Source organism: Accipiter gentilis, chromosome 19 (genome assembly GCF_929443795.1).
Source record: "Accipiter gentilis chromosome 19, bAccGen1.1, whole genome shotgun sequence".
NCBI classification, from domain to species: Eukaryota; Metazoa; Chordata; class Aves; order Accipitriformes; family Accipitridae; genus Astur; species Astur gentilis.
The window spans coordinates 8800769-8825269 of NC_064898.1; the positions used below are offsets into that span (position 1 = coordinate 8800769).

Here is a 24501-nt window from a genome sequence, read left to right on the forward strand (position 1 = left end):
GACAGACAAAATCCAGGAGACAGTATTACACTAAGGAACAATAAGAGAGGGATTGATTTGTCCCAGTGAAGGAATACTACTTTCTGTTAGGAAAATACAGTATCCTAACTAAATTATTTACCTCAAAAGGTACTGTAAGGTACTGTGCTGCATTTAAATTTCATATCCAAACTAGAAGAAATAGCGTATTAATGGTATACTATCAATCACTTCCATTCAATGGTGACAGCATGTGTGAGATAAGGGGAACAAGAGAGACTGCAAAGTAATAACTGAGGTCTTCAACTACTGTTGTGCAGACTAGGGGAAGAGGACAGACAGCACCTCTCCAACCCCCAAGGAAAAAAAAAAAAACAAAAACAAAAACAACTAAACACCTCCCTCCACCCCCCAAAAAACCACCACTGAAAGATGGAGAAAAATTCTTACAACACAGCCAACTGCAACCAGCTGGAAGACTAACAGAAGGAAAAACAACTCCTGATCTAATTGAGCCACGCAACAGAGTTCAAGATGTAATTATCCAGACAGCAGTCCAGAAAAGCATATTTAAATTCCCAGGGAAAGAATAGTAATAATAATTCATTACTTCAACATTTGACTTAAAAAAGGAGAACAACATAAGTGCGAGGAACCCAGTTAAAAGGAAACTAAATGGAGCAACTAGAACAAAAAGCTTCTTGAAAGCATGAAGACTGTTTAAAAACTTCACCTTATTAAGTATAAAAACAATCTAAAAAGACCCCCCAAAGCCATAAAGAGTACTATCAGGAGGTCTCTGACCTACAAAGATTCTGTAATTGTACTAGGGGGAAGTTTCATATACATTTGCCCTATTCTCTACCTTTTGCTAGGCATGGCTCAAGACAGGCTACTGAGCTATGTCAGAGCCAAGGTTTGTCTAAAATGCCAATTCTTGCCAATTTTACAAACAGTAACATTTTCTTAAAGAAAAAGAGTACCCAAGAAGCCTGAACCACAGCAGAAAACACATAATAAACTCTTTGCCTTGATGTTCAGTAAGGAAAAGATCAGGGAAGAACACATCTAAGCTCTCTTTCTAGGGGTCAAGTTAGAGGAAAAATGTCCTATCAAAGTGCTAACAGAAGAGGATTTTAGAACAAATCACTAGGGCCACATGGCATTCACTTAAGATTTCTAAAGACAGTCAGCAATTTTGTAGTTCAGTATCTGTAACCAATTACTTAAGCAGAAGGTGCTAACAATTACCCAAATAATAGACTACAGTCCTATCTCCATCACTAAACAGACCGATAGAAACTACAGCTGAATATACGAAAGAAAAAATTATATATGGGGAAAGAATTACCATGGATTTTACAAAGAAAAGGTAATGCCTCACAGGACTACTGAAGAGATCTTTTGAAAGGTTCAGACTTGTTGACCAACTCTGATTAAACTAGTATACAGCACTTAAGACTTCCAAAAGGCATTCAAGCACATTACTCACTAAAGACTGCAGTGGAAATTATCTATAAATAAAGATTTGAGAAAGGGTTCTCTGGGGGATTTGTAATTATGTAAAGAGAAAAATATCATGTGTTGTTTGCTGTTATCACAATAAAGAGAAGTTACCAGAGGGTTTCCAAAATACAATTATATAGGTCAACGTACATACATCAACAATAAGGGACAGTGACTACCTAAGTGACAGTTTCCTAATTATACAAAATTATTCACAGCAGCTGAAAACAGAAACCAGTTGTAAAGAACTACAGAAGGATATCACAGTACTGAATGCTCAGACAGTAAGGTACAGGCAAAATCACTAGTCATAAATGCAAGGTAATGAACAGGAAGAAAAGAGTTACTACATACCTAGCAATTCCTCTAAAGTAGAAGTTTAAGATCCAAGTTGCAACACTCACTCTTTCAAATCAAAGCTACTCAATCATCAAAAACCAAAGAAGAGAAACAATATAAAAGAAGAATCAAGAACAATACAGAACACATTTGTCACTACATAAGCAAGATGCTGGTGAACTATGTTTTTAATCACAAGATGTTCAGGTCACCCCCTTTCAGAGAAAGGGAAAAACAGATGAGTTACATAAATGATTTATAGTAAAGGAAAAGTCTTCTCTGAAAAGACAGACAACTCAAGGAAGATCATATTTCTGCAAGGAAAAAAATACACAGAAGATGAGAGCTATGCTCAGTGTCTTACAACACACAAAAAAGGCACCCAGTGAAATAATTATATTTAATAATCTATTGCGCAGGGAAACATTTTCTTTCCTTCTTAATTGTGAAAGTCTTTGCTGCAGAAGGCTACAGAGACCAGAAATACAACCAGTTCAAATAGGGATTGGGCAAAAATGAAAATAAATGCACTGATGATTGTTAAACATAGTGGTCCAAAGGCAACTCTACAAAAGTTCTTAGCCAGCCAGTTACTGAAAAACAGAATACACATGCAGAAAAATCTGCAAAGTTTCTATTTCTAGACATCACTGTTGCAAACAGGTCACTGAATTGTCTACTAACCTAGCAGAGCAATTAAATTAACCTAGTAGAGGAATAATAATACTATTCTTACATGCAGAAGAAATGTCACTAGCCTCATGGAAGCTTTACCCGCTTACCCAAAATCTGAATTTTGGCCTACGGCTGTCAGGCTGACTTCAGTTGGGGGATGGGTGTCAACGTGTAGACAAAATAATCAGGTAAGAGACTCATCTGAACACATCTCAATGTTCTGTGAGGCCATATGGTTCTAACGATTAATTCCTGACCCTGACATTTCTTTGACCATAACAACATTTAATTCCTTTATTCAGTTACTTCCAAGAGTTCTCATCCTTCCTTATTACAGAAAGTCACTTTTTATCACTTGACTATTCATAAGTCTGATGATCAAAAACTCAATCTATTGTAAAGACTGTATGCAGCTAGCAAGAAGCCCTCTAGCTTAACAGTGTGCTGTAATGTCTTGCTACAACTCAGGAACGTTAATTCCCTACACAACCAGATGCAACCCACATACCATGGCTTTCCTGGGGTACGAACCATCAACTGAACACCAGTGGCTGACTGAATGTATGCCACAGTTCACCCCAAAAGCAAAAGTAAACCACTCCAATTAAAATCACCTTTAAGTAGCTCTTTTACACTGCAACTGAGGCAGTCTAATAGCTCTACTATACTCAGTCATAACAACTAACAAGTGCTAGAAAAGCAGAAGTAACCCAACATTTTTAAAGGGCTGCAATTTAAGCCAGCTTTAAGCTAAATCTGAATGCTGCTACTGCAGTCCAGTCTCAATTTGGGTAATGAATAATGTACGGACAGACACCTACCTATGTGAGAACTCCATGTTAGAAAAAAAGGAGTTGTAGGGCCCTTCTGGGTCATCAGATATAAAACTCTTACCACAGGAGCCACACAATAAAGCAATTTTTATTAAATGTTCTTACTATAAACATTCAGCATTTTTTTGTTTGGTGGGTTGTTTTGTTTTTGTTTTTTTTTGTTTGGGTTTTTTTTTCCTCCTTATATCCTTCCTGAGGGATTTCTAGTCATCAAACCTAGCATTTCATGTTCAGATATGCCTCAGACATGCAGTGGCTCTGATTTACTGTCAACTTCTACATCTCTGACTTCAACAAAAGTTTTAACGCTTCTGAGGGTCCACCTAGTTATCAGGTCCACAGAGTCATTTTGTTATGCTATCATGTGGCACAGCTGCTTCTGCAGCCACACACATAACCAGACAAAAGTTGATCTAGCTCACTTCCCTGCTGGAGTACTTTCCAGCAATATCAGTTCCCCAAAACAAAAATCTCTGTGCAAAAACACTAACAGCTCTGCCTGAACATAACAAGGTTGGTGCCACAGATCTCAACTTCAGTGTAGAGATCATTTTAGCAGACAGGATACTAGTGACAATCTGATAGCCACAGACTGAACTGCACTACCCTGACAGCAAATACTGTGTAAAACAATCCAAAATGCACATGCTAACTGACAATGACACAAGCAGTGACAGACTGAATATTAAAACACATGTATAGTCGCTGATCATGATCAGTATGGTATCTAAAACTTTAAGCAAACCTAACATACTACATTAAGGCCACAGTGACACAATTATTTCATCAGTCTACTAGCTTCACACACAAATCATACTACTGAGTTTAACATAAATACTTGCATACTCCATGCTGAACTCAAGTGCGTGTATTCACTACACTAAAGTAAAACAAGGGTCTTCCTTAAAATATTATAAAAGTTCATTATAAATATTAACCAAGAGTCTGAATAACATTTAACACTAATCCATGAATATATTTATATTGCTGTTTTTTCAGAACACGCGTAGAAGCTTTCAGGAACAGGATACTAAGTTTAGGTCCACAAATCTCATCTATCCATTGTCTGAGTACCATCATTACAAAAGCCTGAGATCTCATTACTTCAGCCTAGAGACACTACTCCAGAATTTATTTTCCAAGACATTTGGAGCTGCTTCAAATTTCATTCCTCCCCCAGATTTTCAAAGGAGTTGTATGGATTGAAGAAATTAGCTTACTAAAAGTCATTACATAACACCCAAAATGTGTTTGTCACAGATTTCAGGAAATTTAAGAGAAAAGCATATGCACACAAAGACCTATAAACCAGCAAAGACAGCAACTAAGAAGAGTAAAAAGGCAAGATCTACATAGTGAAAGAAATATTTTGAAGCAGTTGAGTCAGAAAGTTTTTGTTTTATTCAAAAAAAGAAACTATTTACACACAAACTAAAGCTTACTGAAAACATGCAAACTCCCATATCTCCTGAGCATCTCAACTGCACTGCAGCCACCAGTGTTATATGTGAATGCTGACATTTGATTTCCAACTGATGTTTCCAGAAACATTTGAATACCTTTACTTAATACGGCCTCTTCCTTGGGTCTTCCTACTAAACCAGTGCTAAGAACTGCTCCCCTGTATGCATGAACAGAATCAAAATTCAGGGTCAATCTCAAACTTGATTCTATTCAGGGTCAATCTTGAATGCAAGTGTATCTACACCAAGCACCAATCATTTTCAAGATTATTCATAGGGGTATAAGCAGCACTCGGCATAGCAACTCATGGCAAATCAAAATCATGATGTTGACTAACTACGTATAAGTTTTAGGGCAGCCATACTGACATGTATCTCCCCCTTATACACACACACTTTCAGTGTATTTCATGGCTGTTTAATCATGAAAAGGTGCTGATCAGCAAGAACACAGCACCACTTCTAGCCTTAAAAACCATTCTGTGTAATGTGGTAGACAGTAAATTTTATTTCTCTTACTACTCAAACAGCTACGTGCTGCTTAAGGATATCCTTTATTATAAATGGAATAGGAAGGTGCAACAAGACAAAGAACCAAAGGACCCACAGAATAAGTTCTATCTAAATGCTATCTATTACTTATATCCAAATGCCTATCTATTTCCAGGAAAGTAGGTAACACTAGACGACAGCAACAGACTTGAAAGATGACCTAAGTGGAAAAGGAGCAGTACAGTAACAGTAGAGAAACGATATGCTAAAGATATGAAAATAGGAAAAGGGGAAGTAAAATACTGAAGAATAAAAAGAACAGTAGCAAGTGGCCTGAATACAGCATGCAAAGACGACAAATTGTCATTTGATGTATCTTAACTTTAAAAAAACATAATACTTAGTAGGAAAAAAATACATACCGAATGGCTAGATCAGAAACAGATCTGAGAGTAGTAAAATTATTTAGGAGTGTGGACTGGGCAATGGAATACAGGCCACTGATAAATGTCAGTGGGTCACAGCACATTTCAAAAACATGCCTTACTCTTGCTCCACAGGGACCAATGAAGATTAATTGAGAATTCAAATCTATGAAGTCCCTAGCTTTTGCTAGCATTCAAGAAATTAAATTGAAATAGTAATACACACAGTGTATAAACCCTTTAAAACAGCTTTTAATTATCACAGGTTCTAGGCAACATGGTTGGAAGCACTCTGTTTACAGATGTATTACAGCAAATGCTACAAATTTAGTATAGATACTAATGAGAAAAGGCTCTGTAACCAAGCAAATATTCTATTTCTTTGTCTTTCATAAGAGGTATAGTTGCACTGGCTATACTTTTAATAGAACTGTATCATGATCATAGTGACTATACTAATCTGTAAGCACCTAATATACACAAGTAGCACACAATCTTTCAAATTTGTAAAGTTACAAGAAATTGGCAGTACAGCCAATCATGTATAAACTAATCAAATCTGAAAAAACAACCAGAGGAAGAAAACAAGAAGAGAAAATTCAGGTGCAAGAGGATGGGGCCTACTAGATGTAATGCATCCTGTAGAACTAAATGTTTAGAAACAGACCAATTTATTAACTACAGTAATGCCAATTCTGTTGAGAAGTTAACCTTCCCTGTAAAATACACTTTAAGTCAGTACATTTAAGGTAATTTTAAGATGCAGTTTTTAAACAATTTCATGCATTCACATTTCATTAATAATTTTACCCAAACAGCACAAATTCTTACTTTTGTGTTATTGGGGGAAAACAGTGTTCAAATTAACTTACAGTAAAGCACTGCATATCAATGGAGAGCACCTTCTTGGTCCCTAAATGATATCAGACTTAGCTTAAATGCTGCAAGTTTAATAGAACAGCTGATGTTGGAAGAGACCTCTGGATAACATCTTATCAAATCTACTCCAGCTCACAGCAGTGACAAATTAGAAATGAGATCCATCTTTGAAGTTAAGTCAGGTTGTTAGGGTCCTATCCAACAGAGTGCTGAATATCTATAAGCATATGGATTTCCCAGCCTCTCCGGACACCCTCTTCCAGTGTTTGATTATCTTTACTATTCAGAATTTCCCTTGTTGCAACTTATGCCTGTTATCTGCCATCCTATCAATGTGCATCTCTGAGAAGATCCTGGCTTCATCTTCTCTATACTTTCCCATTAATTAGTTGAAGACAGCAGTAACATGTCCCTCCAGCCTTCACTTTAGTCTGAACACACGCATCCCTCTCGGCTTTTCCTTCTTTGTTATGTGCTCCAGACCTCTAAGCTGGTGGCCCTCCACTGGGCTCACTCCAGCTTATCAATATCTTCATTATAACAGGGTTTACCCAAAACTGGACCAAACACTGTAGATGTGGTCTTCCAAATATCAAACAGTGAGGAACAATCACTTCCCTCAAACTGCTGGCTACAGTCTTGCTTAATTCATCCCAGTATGCTGTTTGCATTCATCCTTGCAAGGGTGCATTATTCATGTTCAACTTGCTGTCCACCAGGACTACCTGAAGCTGCTTCCTATCCTATCAGTGCCCAGCCCGTATTATTCCCACACATTTTAGAAATGAAGATGCTTTACTAATTGTCAACAAGGACTTTTAATGTTATTCTTCATTAGTGCTTCCTCTTGTTTGGTTGTTGTTTCGGGTTTTTTAAATTTTTTATTTTAAACTAGCATGCAGTCTATTTTCGTATACGTACAGCCCATGAAACAAGTAACTGCATGGATAACTGGTAACCACCATGCCTAACAGCACACCCAGTTTCTCAGTGCCTGACTGCACACATCTTTTTACTAATGCTTTTTTAATCCTTTCTTTTTACTTTGCATGTGCTTAGAAAAACTGTCATGCCATAGTTCATAAATGAACAAGAATTGTGTAAATAAGACCATTTTCCTTGTCTTTAACAACAACCAACATCAGCTAGTAGTCTCAACCAGACTTGTCATCCCTGAGAAATACCCAAGTATTGGCTAAAAACCTAGTATTTTTGGCCCAGTGTGGACAAGCTTCTTTGACACAATTTACCTGCAGTGATTAGCATTCAATACATCTCGTAATTCAGAACAGGGAAAACCAAATTTAAGAGAGTAGTACCTGAATACTACGCTACACATAGGAGGGAAACCCACATAGACTATGACCAAGTAAACAGACAATGAAGCTACAATGTAACAGAGGAAAGAAAATCTTATCATCATAAACAAAATGAAATTTAAAAAAGGAATGGGAAGAAAAGAAAAAGCAACTGCAAAAGAGTTCAAGTTCTATGCTGAAGTAAGGTTGATGGGAGATGGGTTCCAAGGCAAGAATGGATACAGTAAGCAACACAAGTATGACAGGTTTTCACAGCTGCGCTTGCTGGCTGGCTGCAAGTTACATTTTGCAATCAAGACTCCAGTTTATCAAACTAGTTTTAAAAAGTAAAAGGTAGCTTTATTTTTAAACAACTAGATGCATATTGTATTTGCTAAGGTTGCAATTCCACAACAATAAACCACATCCAGATCAGCACAGGACTACTGTGGTTTTGAATTCCTACTCCTCTCTCCTACGTTCTCCAGTGCAACTCTTTCTCCCTAGCTGTTTATGAGTCCTAGCCAGTCCACCACGGGAGCTAACATGGTAGAAAGCTGAATACAAAAAAACTGAGCAAACACCCAACACCTATGCAAGCTCCCCCTGCCCCAAATCTCATTGTGATGATTCATGAAGCTAAACTAACTCCCCCCAAAAACAGAAACAGAAAAGGCCAGTGTTGGTACAAAGAGAGGACAATGACAACCCTAAATTAGGCTGGTTTAAACAGTCCTGCAACCAAGCATAGACGCTTATTAGAATTTAACCCCATGAAAAATACACTATGTAGCATTTGTTCTAAGCCAATATTTTATCTTTTGACAAATTTGTAACTGGAATAAAGATCTGCAGAACATGAAGTGTACTCCAAGCTAAAAAAAAACAAACAACAAAAACCCAAAACAAACAACTCTTTACTTTGCTAGTGGGGAGCTTTTCAAATCCTCTTCAAACTTTTGCCTAAAAAGAAGAAAGTGATGCCTCAGTAAGTTATTCCAACTCTTAGTTAACCCAGCTCTTAAGTTATCCTACCTGCTGAAAAGCTACACACTGTTCCCTGTCTGAATTTGTATTGCTTAGGCAATAACCAGCACTCAGGAATTAAGACTTTTTAAGACTGGGGGGGCTGGGAAAAGCACCCTATTATCTAATATGTTATTGGGCACACAGTCTGTCCTAGACTAGGATGAAGTCACACCCTAATCTATTCCCATCTAATTGAGGAACAGACTGAGTTTCTAAAGTCTGTTAATAGAAAGCATGTTTTCCACTCCTTAAGTCACTCTTGTAGGTCTTCTCCAAACTCTCAAATTCTTTTTAATTATTAAAAAATGCTGGACTTAGTTCAGATCATAATTGCTGTACTATACACAATATTAGCCTGATACACTGAGACCATCTCAGTATTTTTATTTGTCAGTTCTTTGGATAGAAGTATACATAAGGATGGCCAAACACAGTGACAATGGCAACAATTCCAAGATATATCCAACATTGGTGTCTGGTAAAAAAAACCAACCAACCAACCTTTGCTGAGCTCTCAATTTTGTGTCACTTCTAAATTGCAATTATATTTTTATTATATGTATTACAGATAACTTCTTACCTGGCCTTTCTAGATACTACCTGGCTTCTTTAATGAGGCACCATCCACCAGAACAAAACATCACCTTCTGAATGAACATTTTTCAAAAAAACCACAACGACCACCACAAGCAAAACAAAATAAACAAACCCGTCCCAAAACCCATGCACACAGAAATACTAACCATTACTTCAAAAGATGTCTGGTAAATTCTTCCAGCTTAGTAAGAATTCTGAAACGTATATAGGTTGGTATATTAATCATCAATTCTTGCTCAAACAAAATGATGACATTATTTCAGGTATAACAGAACACTAGGTCTTCTTCCCCTTTCCACACACACATAAACATTAATTAAAAAAAAAAAAAGAAGAAAGACGACACTGATAACACACCCACACATTGCAACTGTTATCACAGGCTCCTAGGAGCCAAAGTTATGGACCACACTATGGTAGCCACTGTACAAACACAGAATAAGACTGTTCAAAGAGCAAACAACCTAAACATAAGGGACAACAGATGGAAAGACACAAAAAGAAGACTACAAGGAAACAACACCACCATAAACAGTTAGAATTAGTTCTTATTCTAAGGATGGTGAGTTTTGAGTCCCAAGGTGACAGGGAAGGCAGTGGTTTGGCTTTTAGTAGGCTTTGTTTCCTAAAGTTATCTCCTTTCGCATTACCAGGTTGCAATTGCTTTACAGGGTGCATACAGGGAACTTCTCTGACCACAAGCAGCATCACAGGAGAATAAACAGAAGTGTTTAACTACCACAATGTCACCTTCTAAGCAGCACTTAAAATCTCATTAACAACAAAAAAAGGTAACATCCCTCACAGCTAAACCCCAACTTTAAAGGCAAGTAACTTGTTACTTTTACAACCATAAAATACAAGATGAAAAAAGACCAGTCAGTTAAAGCAGAGGATGAGGAAAGCTCTCTTGTTCAGCATTGTGAATCCATATCAACAGAGCAGGATCATTTCTACCACAACCACAAGAAAAACTGTTACCACAAGATACAGAGATGAAAGGCAAGGTATGAGATTTAGTCATGTGATTTATTAACACAACTAAATAATAAACACTTAATTGTTTATTAACAATTAAGGGACAGCTTACTACATAGAAGAAATCTGCAGTCTGTTAGAAGAGTAGTGTGCTGTGTCTAAAACAAGGGCTAGATTATGGGCTTAAACCAAGGATCTTATGACAATGCTGTTCACAAGTGAGAGATGGCACAGAAAGTTTTCCTTTTGGGGAGGAAGGATTGCCTTTGTGATAGTAGCCTGAGCTAAAGGTCAGACATCCACAATGAGAAGTCAGAAGCACACAGTGAGATCTAGCCGGTATAGAAGTGAGCAAGTCCAGAACAGAGACTTGAAGGTCATCCATACAGAGATGATAGCCGAGTTTATGAATGAGATTAACAAAGTATCTTTTAGAGAAATTTGATATAGTGCTAGGGGTAAATGCCAAACTGGAGAGGTCTTACAGGGATCTAAAGAAAAGGAACTCCAGAAAAAAGTGAGGTTTTCACCAAGGTTAAACTTTCAAGGGGGGGGAAGGATAGTTGCATCACGAGTGGGCTTTTGTTTAAAGTTCAGTACAGTTTACATTGTGCAAAAGAGCCTAAAGGAATGTAAGATGCCAATATGCTTCCAACAAAAGTCTGCAGGAGGAAAACAAACAGGTCCACGTTTCTAAGAGTGACTATGAGCCATAACAGCCCTAAATCGTGCACATAGTTATTCTATGTCTTATGCTCAATTTTATCATCTTCTTCCAATGCCATCCTTCACAACAAAAGAATTGAGGAAGCTACATACAGAAACCAATACAAACTCTTCCATAATGCCACTGTCCTCTCCTAATGATCCACTTCCTTTGCCAACCTCCCAAGAGTTAGACTGGTGAGCTATGGTGCAAGTATCTAAGCAGTTTTTATTCCATCAGTTAACAGAGCATGTGACCAAGTATACCTCACTACTTTGCACAATCTATTAAACAGGGGAAAAGGTGGAATTAAGACGACATCCTGCTTGGCATGTGTCAGTAAGTATTAAAACTAATGAGCAGGGACTATGCCTTGAAAGACTTTTGTACAGCACTAGTTACACAAACTTAGATACTATGTTTTTTAAAAGTTACAATGATACCAACTGAAGGATTCTGATAGTCTTGTAAGAGTTAAGGAAAAAGGTTTATGAACCTTAATGTACAGTGAAGTACAGAGTGCCCAATTCATTTATTTTAGGTAAAGCAGTAAGTGTCAAGTATTTTAGACTTAACTATCCTTTCTGCACAACAGCAATGCATGATAAGGTAATCTCATCTCAGCCAAACTTTAAAAAAAAAAGCAAACAAAAAAACCACCACAATCCTCTTGTGCTATTGACACTCAGTATGGTTGGGGAAGGCACTAGTAACGCCTGAGTACATTTCAAACCATTACTGCAGCTACTCTGTTCGGAGCACTGAACAGTTGCTTCTGCATCCCTGCTTCAACAATGAATGCCAGCCAACCCCATCAGATTATTCTCCAGTGGCTGATGGTAGAAGGGGCAGAGAAGGAAGTTATAGTGAAGGTAGCTCCAAAGAGCTTGGGAAACACAGATAAAGACAGACCCTCAGCTGACCACAAAACTGAATAAACTCTGTTAATTTTATTTATGGTGGACTAGTAATACCCAAATTTGTCATCTGTATTATAACCATTGATTGAAATTATTTTGTTCTGATAGCAAACTGGAGTAAGAAAACAACTTTCGTCATTGACATGTCCAATTCATGAGATATTCTCATGCCTTCGCCTGAAGTCCCTCAGTGAAGAGTTATGATCTAACCTGTCTATAAAGGCCAGCTGTTGATCTCATCTATTGTAACTGTTGATGTTCTCATCCATACAGACATATAATCAAATTTTGTGTGTGTGTGAGAATCTTACTGAACTCTAGTTGCACAGAGATTCACAATAAACATGGGTTTTGTCTTAAAATTGCTATTTTTCTGGAAGCTAACAGAAGACAGAAGCCCTAAATTGCCAAAACAATTTAAGTATAAATAAACAGCATTGAAATCATAGAATCATTCAGGTTGGAAAAGATCTTTAAGATCATTGAGTCCAACCATTAACCTAACACTGCCAAGTCCACCACTAAACCATGTCCCCAAGCACCACATCTACATGTCTTTTAAATACCTCCAGGGATGGTGACTCAACCACTTCCCTGGGCAACCTGTTCAAATGCGTGACAACCCTTTTGGTGAAGAAGTTTTTCCTAATATCCAATCTAAACCTCCCCTCGCACAACTAGAGGCCACTTCCTCTCATCCTATCGCTTGTTACTTGGGAGAATAGAGCAACCCCCACCTCACTACACCCTCCTTTCAGGTGGTTGTAGAGGTGGTAAGGTCTCTCCTGAGCCTCCCTTTCTCCAGGCTAAACCACCCAGTTCCCTCAGCAGCTCCCCATAAGACATGTGCTCCAGGCCCCTCATCAGCTTTGTTGCCCTTCTCTGGACATGCTCCAGCACCTCCATGTCTTTCTTGTAGTCAGGGGCCCCAAACTGAACACAGTATTCCAGGTGCAGCCTCACCAGTTCCGAGTACAGGGGGACGATCACTTCCCTAGTCCTGCTGGCCACACAATTTCTGGTACAAGCCAGGATGCTCTTGGCTTTCTTGGCCACCTGGGCATACTGCCAGCTCGTATTCAGCCAAGCCAACCAGAGCAGCAATGAACGCTTAGCCATCTCGGTGGGGGTAAGGGATGGAGGTCCATGTGGCAGCAAAGACATAAGGCTTGTTGGAGCACTGGAAACCACAGAAGCACCTCAGAACAGTCACATAGGAATTAGGGCTTCTCCCCCCAAAATGGCAGCAGGATCAATAGCCCAATTGAAGTTCATCTACACCAACACGTGCAGCGTGGGCAACAAACAGGAGGAGTTGGAAGCCACTCTGCAGCTGGAAAACTATGATATAAAATCAATATAGTCAAAGTGTTAACCGAGGAGAACATACCATGCAACTGCATTCCAGAAGTCTCACACTGCTCTGTTCTACTTAAAAGCTGTCTCAGAAGTACAAAACACTATCTGACAAATTTACAAATCTTGACCCAATATGAAGAATATTAATACTAGCATCTAAGTTGAGCAGATCATTCATACACCAAGTTAGTATCTACTGCCAGCCATACTTGCCAGTAGCATGTAGGTAGGCTACAAGTATGGAAGAAAAGCTAAGTTTCCTCTGAACTCTAATCTCTCAGAAACCCAGTTATCCTCTTGGAGCATTCACCTAGTAAGATTAAATCACTGAAATGAAGTTCAAAGGAAGTTGCAAAAAAAGCACTTTCAACTGTTGAGTTAAACTCAACAATTTCAGCAGACAGCAAAACTCCTGTAGCATATGGAGCTTTAAGAGCCTCATGAGGCAAGTATTACCTCAAACTTCTCAGAAGGGACAGCTTGCTAGTCTTTTGAACTCTTCTGAGCTTCAAATTTCAATCCCTTTCCACAGCTAGGTTGAGTTCATTGTTATTTGTGATGTACATGTCTTCTGGAAAAAAGAAATAGTTCTCCATGAACAGTGGATTTTCCATTAGTAACAATGCTTGATAGAAATTATTCACAGAACTCCTCATTCTGCTTTTGTTGCAGAGTATATCAATTGGTTGCAAACTCTGACACAAGACAACAGAACTTCAGTAATTCTACATTTAGTCCTTGAAACCAAAATGAAAGCTACTGCAACAATGCAAGACTGGTCATGATGCTGCTGGACAAAAAAAAGACAAGACAGCAAAAATCTGAAAAAAAAGTTTTGGTCCCACATTCCTCCATATACTTGAACGAGCTCTGTAGAAGACAAAGAAACTTGCTTTCACTTTTTCACTGGCATTTGTACATTCTTGCTGATACAAATCCCTCTTAGCATATTATTCCAGGGTAAGCAACAGTAAAATGCAATCATATAATTGGAGTCAAAGAGGATTAATAACAATAATATAAAGAAAATGTATTAAATATTCTAATTAAGACAGTCTTTTATTAAAACAAGTTATTTATTTTAACTACCTGACAATGTCCCATGACCACCTTTATTTTCACAAATTGTGGCTACAGAGTTTGGTTCCTAGAGCTGACCTTGCAGCAGTAAGCACCGATTACACTCCCTCACACAACAGCATGGCTCATCACATGCCATAGGATACGCTTTTTACCTCCAGTGACGTGCTGGAGAAAAGCCTATGCCACCACAGTTGGAGGAGGACAATGTGCCATCTACTACGATGCTTTTGTGCAAGACGTTAGTGTAATTCACAAACCAGCTGGCAACTGCTTATTGAGGTTTACTGAATCTTAGCTATACAGCTGTTCTTGGCAGTATTCTCATCTTTTCACAGGCAGCCACACAAAGCTGCAAAAATTTTTTCAAGCCAGCTCCAATACACAACATCCTTTTTCACTCCCTTCCAACACAACACCCTCCCTCCTTCCAAAGCATTATTTGCCTTGATCACTCTTAGAAGTAACTTTTTTAACATGAAGAAGCATCAGAAAAAGCAGAACATTCTGACTGGAATGTATAATGAATCAGAAGTAAAATTAGATGGTAACCAAGACACAGTAAGAGTTAAAAAATTACAACTGAAACTTACAGTAAGAAGTCCAGGTTTAGAACAGACCACTTTATTAACGACAACAGGCCATTCAAACTCTTAGGGTCTTTCAAGAGGTTGGTAATTTTCGAAGCTCAGAATAAACCCAAATCTGATGCCTTCCTCCTAAGCAGTGACGTTTTGCAGAGAACCACTTATTCTTTGTATACGTAAGCCACCAAAAAGTGACAAAGAAAGTTGCAAGCTATGCAAATCTGGGAAATCTACTATGTAGAACGGCAAGGGGGGGTGGGAATTATTTCAAGACACGAGTGGTGGGGAAGACTACAACACCTGAATCCCTCCTGCACCCAAGTGAAGAACCCAGAGCGCAAGACGGGCGCTGCTGCCTTTTTGTTTTGTTCTCCGGCGGCACGTTACCCACCAGACCCGCCGGGGACGGCTGCGCCCGCCGCGCGGCCTCTAGCGGCCACAGCCCATGGCCGCGGCCCAACTCGAGCGCTCCCCAACCTCTCGCTCCCCTTGCGCACGCCGCCTCACTTTCTCCTCCGCTGCACTACCTGGTGATCTCAGAAGCCCCCCGTGCAGCACCCCCACCCCCCCAAACCCCATTGTTAAAAGGGGCACAAACCAGAGTCAAACGACACCCCAGTCCTACGGACAGAGATTGGTAATCAGCCTCTCCTTAGCTGACCTAACATCCAACAGAGATCACGACCTGCTTTGAAAATCCCACTCAGATGAAATGTCGAAAACGCTCGCTATTAGGAAGCTGTGGGTTTCCCCAGCGACCTCGAGCTTTTTGGGGAAGGAGTAAAGCAGACGGCTCAGAAGCCCCGCCAAGATGCACAAACCGCCAGCGGCACCCAACAAAATCACCCAAGCAAATCTGTGGGTGCAAAGAACCAGTCTGAACGCACAAAGGAGAGACACTGGAACACGCTCTGTGAATTGCTGGGTTATCTGAAACCTCTCATGCCTCCTCTTAGCTTCAAGATATGCAGGACACGGGATTGGAGAAACAGGGGGAAAAAATTCAAAGATGGCTAAAGGTGTCTCGTCATGGATTTTAATACACGCTTTAAAACTCTAGAGGGCACCCGAAATATGCCCTCCCCCTCCCTCCTGAGCCGGGTAACGTGAGCAGCGGCAGCAGCCCGTCGTCTGCTTGCGGGAGTTGGTATTGCAGGAGCGATGTCTGCAGCAGCAGCGCCCACCCCGAGGAGGAGCCGCCTCACAGCCATTACTGGGGCTTCGCCCCAGGGCAGCAGCTGCTGGACCCAGGAATTTCCCCACCCAACCCTGGAGGCCCCTCCTTCTACCCCTGCCCCCGGAGAATATGGGGGGGTGGGTCAAGCCCTCCCTAAGCAGGTCTAGCAGAGGCAGAAATAGATACGTAAATAGCACTCACAATGGAGCTCCCTCTCCTTGTTGGTCTCTGCCAAGGCTGCACCAAACTGGGCTGGAGCCTAAGGGAAAGACATGGGGTTAACACGGGGCAGCGAGGAGCAGCCAGCGCCCCCAAGCAGCGTTTCCTTTGCCCGGCCAGGGCAGGTACCGCCTGCATCACCCACCACTTCCCTTTAATCCCAACCCTGTAAATAAATAAATAAATAAATAAAAAACTGCCCTCCCCGGGGGCGGTGGGGTACTCCTCAAGCACACCCACGCCGCCTGCCCCCCGCTGAAGGAGGGGGGGGGGGGGTCGGACAAGGAGCCGCCCCCGGGCGCAGCTGCACCGGGGGCTTCTTCCGCGCGGGGTTGGGGGGGGGGGGGGGGGTAAAGGCAGCGGCGGCACCCACGGCGGGGAGCAAATATTACCTGCTAACTTGCCTAAGCAGCCCTGAACCGGCGCCCCGGGGGGGGGTCGCAGGGCCCTCAGCGGCGGCGCCTGGGCGCCGGGCGAGCGCCTCGGCCCTCCGCACGCTCCCGCGGCAGTTGCCCCCGGTCTCGGGTTTGCCCCCCTGCAGTCGGCCAGCAGCACTGCCGCCTCCTGTCCGCCATTAGAGAGACCCAGCCAAACAATACGGGAGGGGAGCAGCGACGGCGGCAGGATCCGCGGAGCGCCGCGCCGGGCAGGGGAGGGAGGCACCCGCGGGGGGGCTGGGGGGTGTGGGGAGGGGGGGCGGCGAGGGCGGTGGGTGGGGGAGGCACCGGGGCAGAACAACAGCCGAGGGCCCGGCGGGGAAGGGAGGGAGAGAGGGAGGGAGTTAAAATAGGAGGCGCTAAAAGAGACCCGGCCCTTCCCCCAGATGCCCCTACCCCCCCACCCCCTCAGGGCTGCCCCCGGGCGCCCCCCATTTACCCCCGTCGCCCACCTCAGGGCCACGATGGTCATCCGCGGGGCTGCCGCCGCTGCCCGCGCCCCCGCCGCTGCCCGCGCCGCCGCCGCCGCCAGAGGTGGCGGCGCAGCGGCGACGACACCGTGGGGTACTTAGCCCGGGTAGCTCGGAGGCACGGCGGCTGCTCTCCCATCCCCGCCCTGGGGGCAGCTCCGCGCCGCCAACCGCCCGCCAGCCCGCCCCTGAGGTGCAGCACCCCGCGCCCCCACCTTACCCGGCTCCCCACCGCTCGCAGGCACGGACCCCCCCAGCCTCCCCCCCCGCGGGGGACGCACGCACTCTGCGCTACTCCTCCGGCGTCTCAACTCTAACTCGGTCCAGTCCCGGGCGAAGCGCAGCTGCTAGCGAAGGGGAGGAGGAACCGGGCCAAGCGAGCTCGGGGGAGGCCCGCCTCCCCGCCCCGCCATTGGCTCCCCCAGAGGGCGGGCTGTCGCGCTGGCCTAGCGGAGTGGGTGGGCGGCCCATCCATCAGAGCCGCCCGCAGCCGGTTGACCCTATAAACTGCCAATCTTCCCCCTGGCCATGCCTGGGGTTCTTCCCACTTTGATCCATCAGGTTTGAGGAACCCGGATCGTTGCCCACCGGCTCGTTACCCGCGTCCGAGGGCTGCGCTCGCGCTCCCCGCGCAGCGCTCTGACAGCAGCAACTTGCAGAAGTTTGCGCTGCCGCCGGGGCCGTGCCGGGCCGTGCCGGCTGCGCTCCTCCGGTCGGCCGCCGGCGAGGAGGTTGCGCTGCCCATCCCAGCCTTGCGCTCGGTCCCTGTGGGCGCCACAGTCCCACGCCGTGGGGCGCGGGCTCGCCTCTCCCACTCCGCTCCCCCCCTCCCCCCCGCTGCCGCCGAGCGAGAGGGCTGGCAGGGCTCCTCCGAGAGGTGCGACCCCGCTCCTTCCTTCCCTCGGCAGGGCTTTGAACCTGGGGCCATTTCCATGAGGGACGGAGCGCGGATAATGGAAGCGCTCCCACAGGGGAAAGGGAGAGAGCGCACGTATCCCGGGGAGGGCGCCGGCCCCGCAGCCTGCCCCGCAGCCTGCCCCGCCGAGCAGCGCCTCCTTGCCGCCCTCGCCTCAGGACGCCCCTCCTGCCCCCACCCGCTGCGGGGGAGGGCGCCATGTCAGCTGCCGACATGGCTCCTGAAGGAGCTGGTGGTGGTGGTGGTGGTGGTGGTGGTAGCAGTGGTGGCGTCCTCCATTTTGTCGGAAGCTGCTGCGGGGAGCTTGGGACCAATTCGAACCAACGTGAGGCGCAGCGGGGCGTCCATTTGAAGCGCCTCTGCGCGGCTCCCCGCGGGAAGAGGAGCCGGGTGCCCCCGGCGGTGCCGCGGTGTGGGGACGAGCGCTGCGGCCGGCGACGGCGGCCAGGCGCCGGGAGCCAAGCTCTCCGCCCGCCCTCCGCCAAAATGGAGGATGCGCACTTCCCTTGCGCGGCTCCTTCCGCCCGCGCTGGCCATGGCACTCAACGCCCGCTCCTTCGAGGACTGGGGGAGCGCAGCCCGCCGTCTGGCGCGCCGGTCCCGCTCTGCCCCATTCACTCATCCTCCTCTGCCCAGAAGAGGGAGAGAGAGCGAGCAAATACCCCGCCCTGCCTCCTCCAGACGGTGTCGGTTCGTGTCAACCACGCGGAGCAGTGTCCCCTGGAGAGAGCCTCCTGCATGCGCAAGGAGTCGGGTTCAAGCCGCCGGCGCCATTTCCAGCCCGGAGGTGGGAGCCTCCAGCGGCATCAGCCTGGGGAGCCCGCGGAGCAGCCTTGCTCTCGGGCGGCGCAGAAGTCGCTTAAGGGCTGTCTCCTTCCTCAACCACCCTTCGTGCGTTTGGTTGTTAATTTTCATGTGTGGGAGAGACCAGAAATTTTCTATCTTCTGTTGTCACAACAATACATCTAATTTCTTCCTAATGGTCCCACCCGGAGACACAGGCTTCGGTCAACAACTCAAGCCAAAAGCTTCTCCAACACTGTTACTCTATGTTGTTGATGGGAATTAATTTTTTTAAGTTTTTTTTTTTCCACACCATCCTAGCGATCAGGTGAAGCTTGGAAGGGCTACTTGGTGTGGGGGGAGAGAGTTACCTCAGGGCTGGTGGCAGCTTGCACCACCATTGCTCGTGCCTGATGGCGAAACAGCTCCGACACAACCGCTGCCAGGAAGGAAGCGCGATGGAGATGAACCACCATCTGTTTTGAAGGTGTCCTCAAAGTTGCCCTGTAAATTAATAAACTTTGTTCTACAGCATCACACCATCCAGCTAATTATGATCATAGTAACCAGACAGCTGTTGAAATTTCAACATTGAATCTCACACACTCCATCAAGTCAGCTGGCTCCTGACCATTTCCATTATTAGCCTTGAATATCTTCTAGGTTGGTAAAAGTGAAAACCATGTTAAGCCATCCTCCACATGATGTATTTGCCAACCTTTCCAATTGCACATCTCGGGAAGACGTCTTTTGGTCTACAACAGTGCTTATCCCTAAACATTTAATTTCTGATGAAGTTCAGAAAGAAATTCAAGAGGACTGAAGCACCTGTTTTCACATTGTACCAGAAAAGGATGGTAGAAAATAAGTGGTGTTCTAATTTAAAACACGTTAAGTGAAACCTATCAGTCTTACTAGTCATTAAAAAACTAACCAAAGAGCACCTTCCTCTTACCACTGCCCTAGCAATAGACATTACCGAACAGTGTTATCTGGGATTTTTATGTAGCAATAGACTATTTTCAGTAGTGTTTTAGATTATACAGTTCAAACAGAAGTTTTAATGGGTTTGCTTGCAGTTTTGGAACTGTACTGAAATGCATTTACATATATAAAAGTCTAGAACTCCAGAGAACCCTTGTTCCCCTATAGATATGTAACCCTATTTTTTAATTCATGTGTTCAAATGTAGACAAAAATAATTAAGTACACCATGATTTTTCCATTATTTTTTCAACTGACATTAGGAGAAGGGAGGAGAATATTCAGACACCTATGTAAATTCCTCTTCATCTGTAAAACCATGTATAATTCAGATTATTTTTAAGAATAATCCAGATGGAGTAATTCTTTTTTATGGTTTGAAAGAGTTAGCATTAGCTCAAACACTAAGCAGTAAAATCTCTTCATGAACACCAGAGATCTGAAATGGATGTATTTATAGGCTCCACACCACTGCTTTCATGGACAGGCCTGATGTCAGCAACTTCACTAAAAAATGTCAAATGTATTGACTGGCAGTAGATAAATTCAACAAAGCTGAACCAACAGAATGCTCAATGACTTACACGAAGAGTGACATCCTTCTATCTGTCATGGAGTAAAATTGTCTCAAAAAGCAGTCAACTGTATTTAAACTGAGAAGGAGTAATCTGATATATTTCAAAGAGTTTATGTTTGAGCAGGAATCTTACGAACACTACCAAGTCAACCTTCAAGTGATGCATAGTATATTGTAGAAACAGAATTAACATAGTTTAAAGCTACCTCCTGTTATCAGCAGTATTTATATGATAAAGAATTGTGGCATTTGTTCCAAGATTAGAAGGAAACATATTCCTTTGACTGAAGGACTTCTTCAGCCTGACCACTGTTTAGGTTTCCATCAATCTAATTGTCTGGGTGTCTGGAACAGAGCTCTGAGGAATGAAGAGGCAATACTTGAATAAGATGTCTTTCACCACTTCGTATGTGTAACACTTGTAAAGTAGAGGTTTGTTAAGCTCTTTAGAACATATTTTATTACAACTGATTTGAAGATTGGCTTGGAAAAAAACTGTGTTTGGAATGCAGATAAAAATTCATAGAAATGTCTGTGTGTTTCCGCCACCTGTAGAAGGGAAAATGGGAGTGTAATCCTTTGTAAAGTGTGTGACGCCGAAATTTCCTTCATGCCATTCTTGCCTTCTATACTGCCCTGCACCACAAACCTTGTAATCTCTGCCTTACACCGTTTTATTTATCCTCATTACCTTATTCTTTTCTCTGCTTTCTTCCCCTACCATTTCTGTCAATACTTCTCTTTCTTTTCTGTCCTCAATCTCACTTTTTTGTCTATTTAGCCTCAATCTCCCATTGGCCATCACAAAGAAGAAAGATGTGGACAAAATTATTGGTTGATGGAACATGTTGTGCTTTCATGGTCACGGCATAATGGAATTCTGATCTACTGCTTGGTTGCCTAACACAACTTCAAGAGATAGTAGTGGAAGGAAAAAGATTAAAAAAACAAAACCAAACAAAAAAAAATAGAATCTTAAAACACTTATGATCAGTAACAACTTGATCATTTTGTATTTGTTGTATAGTATTCCCCCTGTTGGTGTTCTGATATTTAAGTTTCATTGCAGCTATTCTTTATAGACTAAAGCTCTTAATGAAAGGATACCATATGTGTGTATTTGTTTGTACTGTACATAACAGAACCCATACTATAAAAAAATTGAAAAAAAATTGCTTTCTACAAAACTTTACCTGTGGTTTTCATTATGGTTGTTGAACTACATATACTTTTCACAATATTTATAAACAAATCAATATGTAACTATATATAAATTGCATTCAGCTATTTAATTTGCAGCTTATTTAACCAAAGTGATCTTTCAAAAGGTCAAATAATGAGACAATATACACTACCCTATATAATTTCTATTCATTGCATGATATAACATGTCTTCAGATGACCTTTATGCCACATCCCATATTTCAGTTTTGAAAAAGTAAAGAATAACTTATATTCTAAACTGGGCAACCTCCCCACAGAAGACATTCCACCAAAAGACTAAGAATGTAATACCCAATAAAGTGTTATTCTGAAATCACTCGCAGTGAGTTTACAATAATCAACATAATTATTACTTGCAAAATAGATTTTATTAGTTTTTAAACATTTGAGGGTTTTAGTTGGATAAATCTCTTGTCTTTATGGAGAAGAAATGACAGTGCAAAACAGAATGTAGGACCTTAAGACTGGAAGAGACTCCCTAGGTCACTCAGTCCAGTTTCTTGCTATTACAGGAAACTGTGTCATATAATCCCTTCCAGAAACTTTTCATGCTCCATCTTAATGGTAGTTTGATATGTTTACCCCCTACTCCTATTGCAAATCTGTTCCAGAACTTCATTGTTTTGGTGGTTAGAAACCTTCCTCTAATTTCCAGGCTAAATTTATTCAAGAATACATTTGCTTTTGTGCCAGTATTCGTCCTTTGGCTTAAATAGCTCTTCTCCCTCCCTGGTGTTTACCCCTGATATATTTATAGACAGTAATCATATTCCCTCTCAGCCTTCTTTTTGCTAGACTAAACAAAGATCTTTTAGTCTCTTCTTGCTCAACAGATCTTCATTCCACTGATCTTTCTGCTAGCCTTTATTGCCACCTGTCCCAGTCTGAACTCATCTGTCTTGAATGTGGGTTCAAATTCCCATAATATTCCATTTTAAATTGAATTACTACATTGTACAGTACATTAATATTTCCATATCTCCATGAAATATCGCAGTCTTGGGTGTGCAGTTGCCTTTTTGCACAACTACATTAGATAACCACCATCTATTCTAGGAGTACCTATGTTCTTTTCTACACCACTCATTTACTGGGAAAGTTCTCTGTTAACAGCAAGATTTTTATTAGCCTCCAAGTGTATGACCTTGCTTTTGTATTACAGCAGTTTGTTTTGATTCCATTAGTTTAATCATCAAGGTCATTTATTGTTTTTCCATATGACATCCCACTGCAGCTGTGTTGATGATGCTGCCTAATTTTGTGAAACCAGCCAATGCAATAAGTTTATTTTCTCTTCTTTGCCAAACAATAAGATTAATCCCACGAATAACTCCCAAAGAAATCTACTAGCAGACACACTTCAATTTGACACTCTCCTGCTTGGTACTACCTGCTGCCATTTCCCTCATTCTGCTCTGGAAAATACCATCTTACCTCTGTGCTTCTGGATGCGTAGCAAAGCTTCTTTGCTAGTCAGTCCCTCTTCCCCTGAAAGCTCTCCACTTACTCTCAATTATCCTTTTTATGCACTGTGTTAGCACCTGCCCCTTGAAGAAACAGCAAATCATTCCCCTTTCAAACTCCTGACCTCCTCAGTTCAGTTGACTTGATTAACTGGGGTCACTTAGTTTACCAAAATTTCCCTTATGTAATCAAGAGGCTTAGATACAGACCTGCTTTTGTTTTCCTTCCATGCCATTTACACCAAATCAACTTTAGGATGATTTTCCTACAACCGGCTTTCCTATACTGTCCTCAAACTGTAAGTCCAAGTCTAAAATAGCATCATTTCATGTTGATTTAGTGACATTTTGCTGAGAAAAGCTGTCAGCTATGACATTCAGCTATATTTGGGGCCCTGCCACCATTAATAACATTTGTTCTCCAACCTACTAAACCAATTAAGGAAAACAAAAAATTGAATAGCTTTTTGCCACCTTAGTACGTTGAAGTGACTTATATGTCAGACAGGTACTGAAGCCCCCACAAAGACAGCACAGAAGAGCATGCAGCCTGAAGGAGGATGGAATGACTCCATTTCAGCAGGAGGGAGTTGTTGCATGAACCTAGTTTCTCATCTTACCATAACCTATCTTTGGACCGGCATCTGTGTATGTATTAGTATATATAAAGAAAATTCCTTATTCATTCTAAATCCAATTTCTTTCTAGGTTTTCATTAGTGGATCTCAAAAACTATTTGATCACAAATATTAATCAAGTACTGGATTTGGTAAATCACACCTTTTCTAGTCTTCTCCTAAACAAGATCTTTCTAGTTGCAGGTTGAAGATCTCCTCCTGTGGGTCTGTAAGAACAGTATTGAAAGAAAGACCTTCGGTATACAGGAACCTTCATATCTGTTTCTTTCCATTAAATCTGTCTTATGGTATTCCTTTATTTTCCTGGTATTTCTTATACTGAGGAGCTTGAGTAAGATCAGGCTTCATGACGTTTAGTGTGTGGTTTCACAACGGGCAGGTTGCTGCATGATAAAGCAGCTGCCAAAAGTAGTGGTCCTGTTTTCTCCTGAATGACTAGCTATAAAGTTCTGTCACCTTTCTGTGCTG

General features: G+C 42.5%; 1 protein-coding gene across 14 annotated transcripts in view; it reads right to left on the minus strand.

The window, feature by feature from the left end:
* The window catches only part of ZMYM2 (zinc finger MYM-type containing 2), a 97677-nt gene extending 79688 nt beyond the window's left edge, over positions 1-17989 (minus strand). For 7 of the 14 annotated variants that reach the window (XR_007508800.1, XM_049822776.1, XM_049822787.1 and 4 more), the window contains exons 1-2: positions 17734-17989; positions 16524-16581 (exon numbers count right to left, since the gene is read on the minus strand). The gene's annotated coding sequence lies outside the window, so the exon portion shown is untranslated. Of the gene's footprint in view, positions 1-13934; positions 14050-16523; positions 16582-16933; positions 17076-17668 lie in introns of those variants that run through there. The other 7 variants (XM_049822779.1, XM_049822782.1, XM_049822778.1 and 4 more) reach the window with 5 other exon arrangements.
* Positions 17990-24501: the final 6512 nt, after the last annotated feature.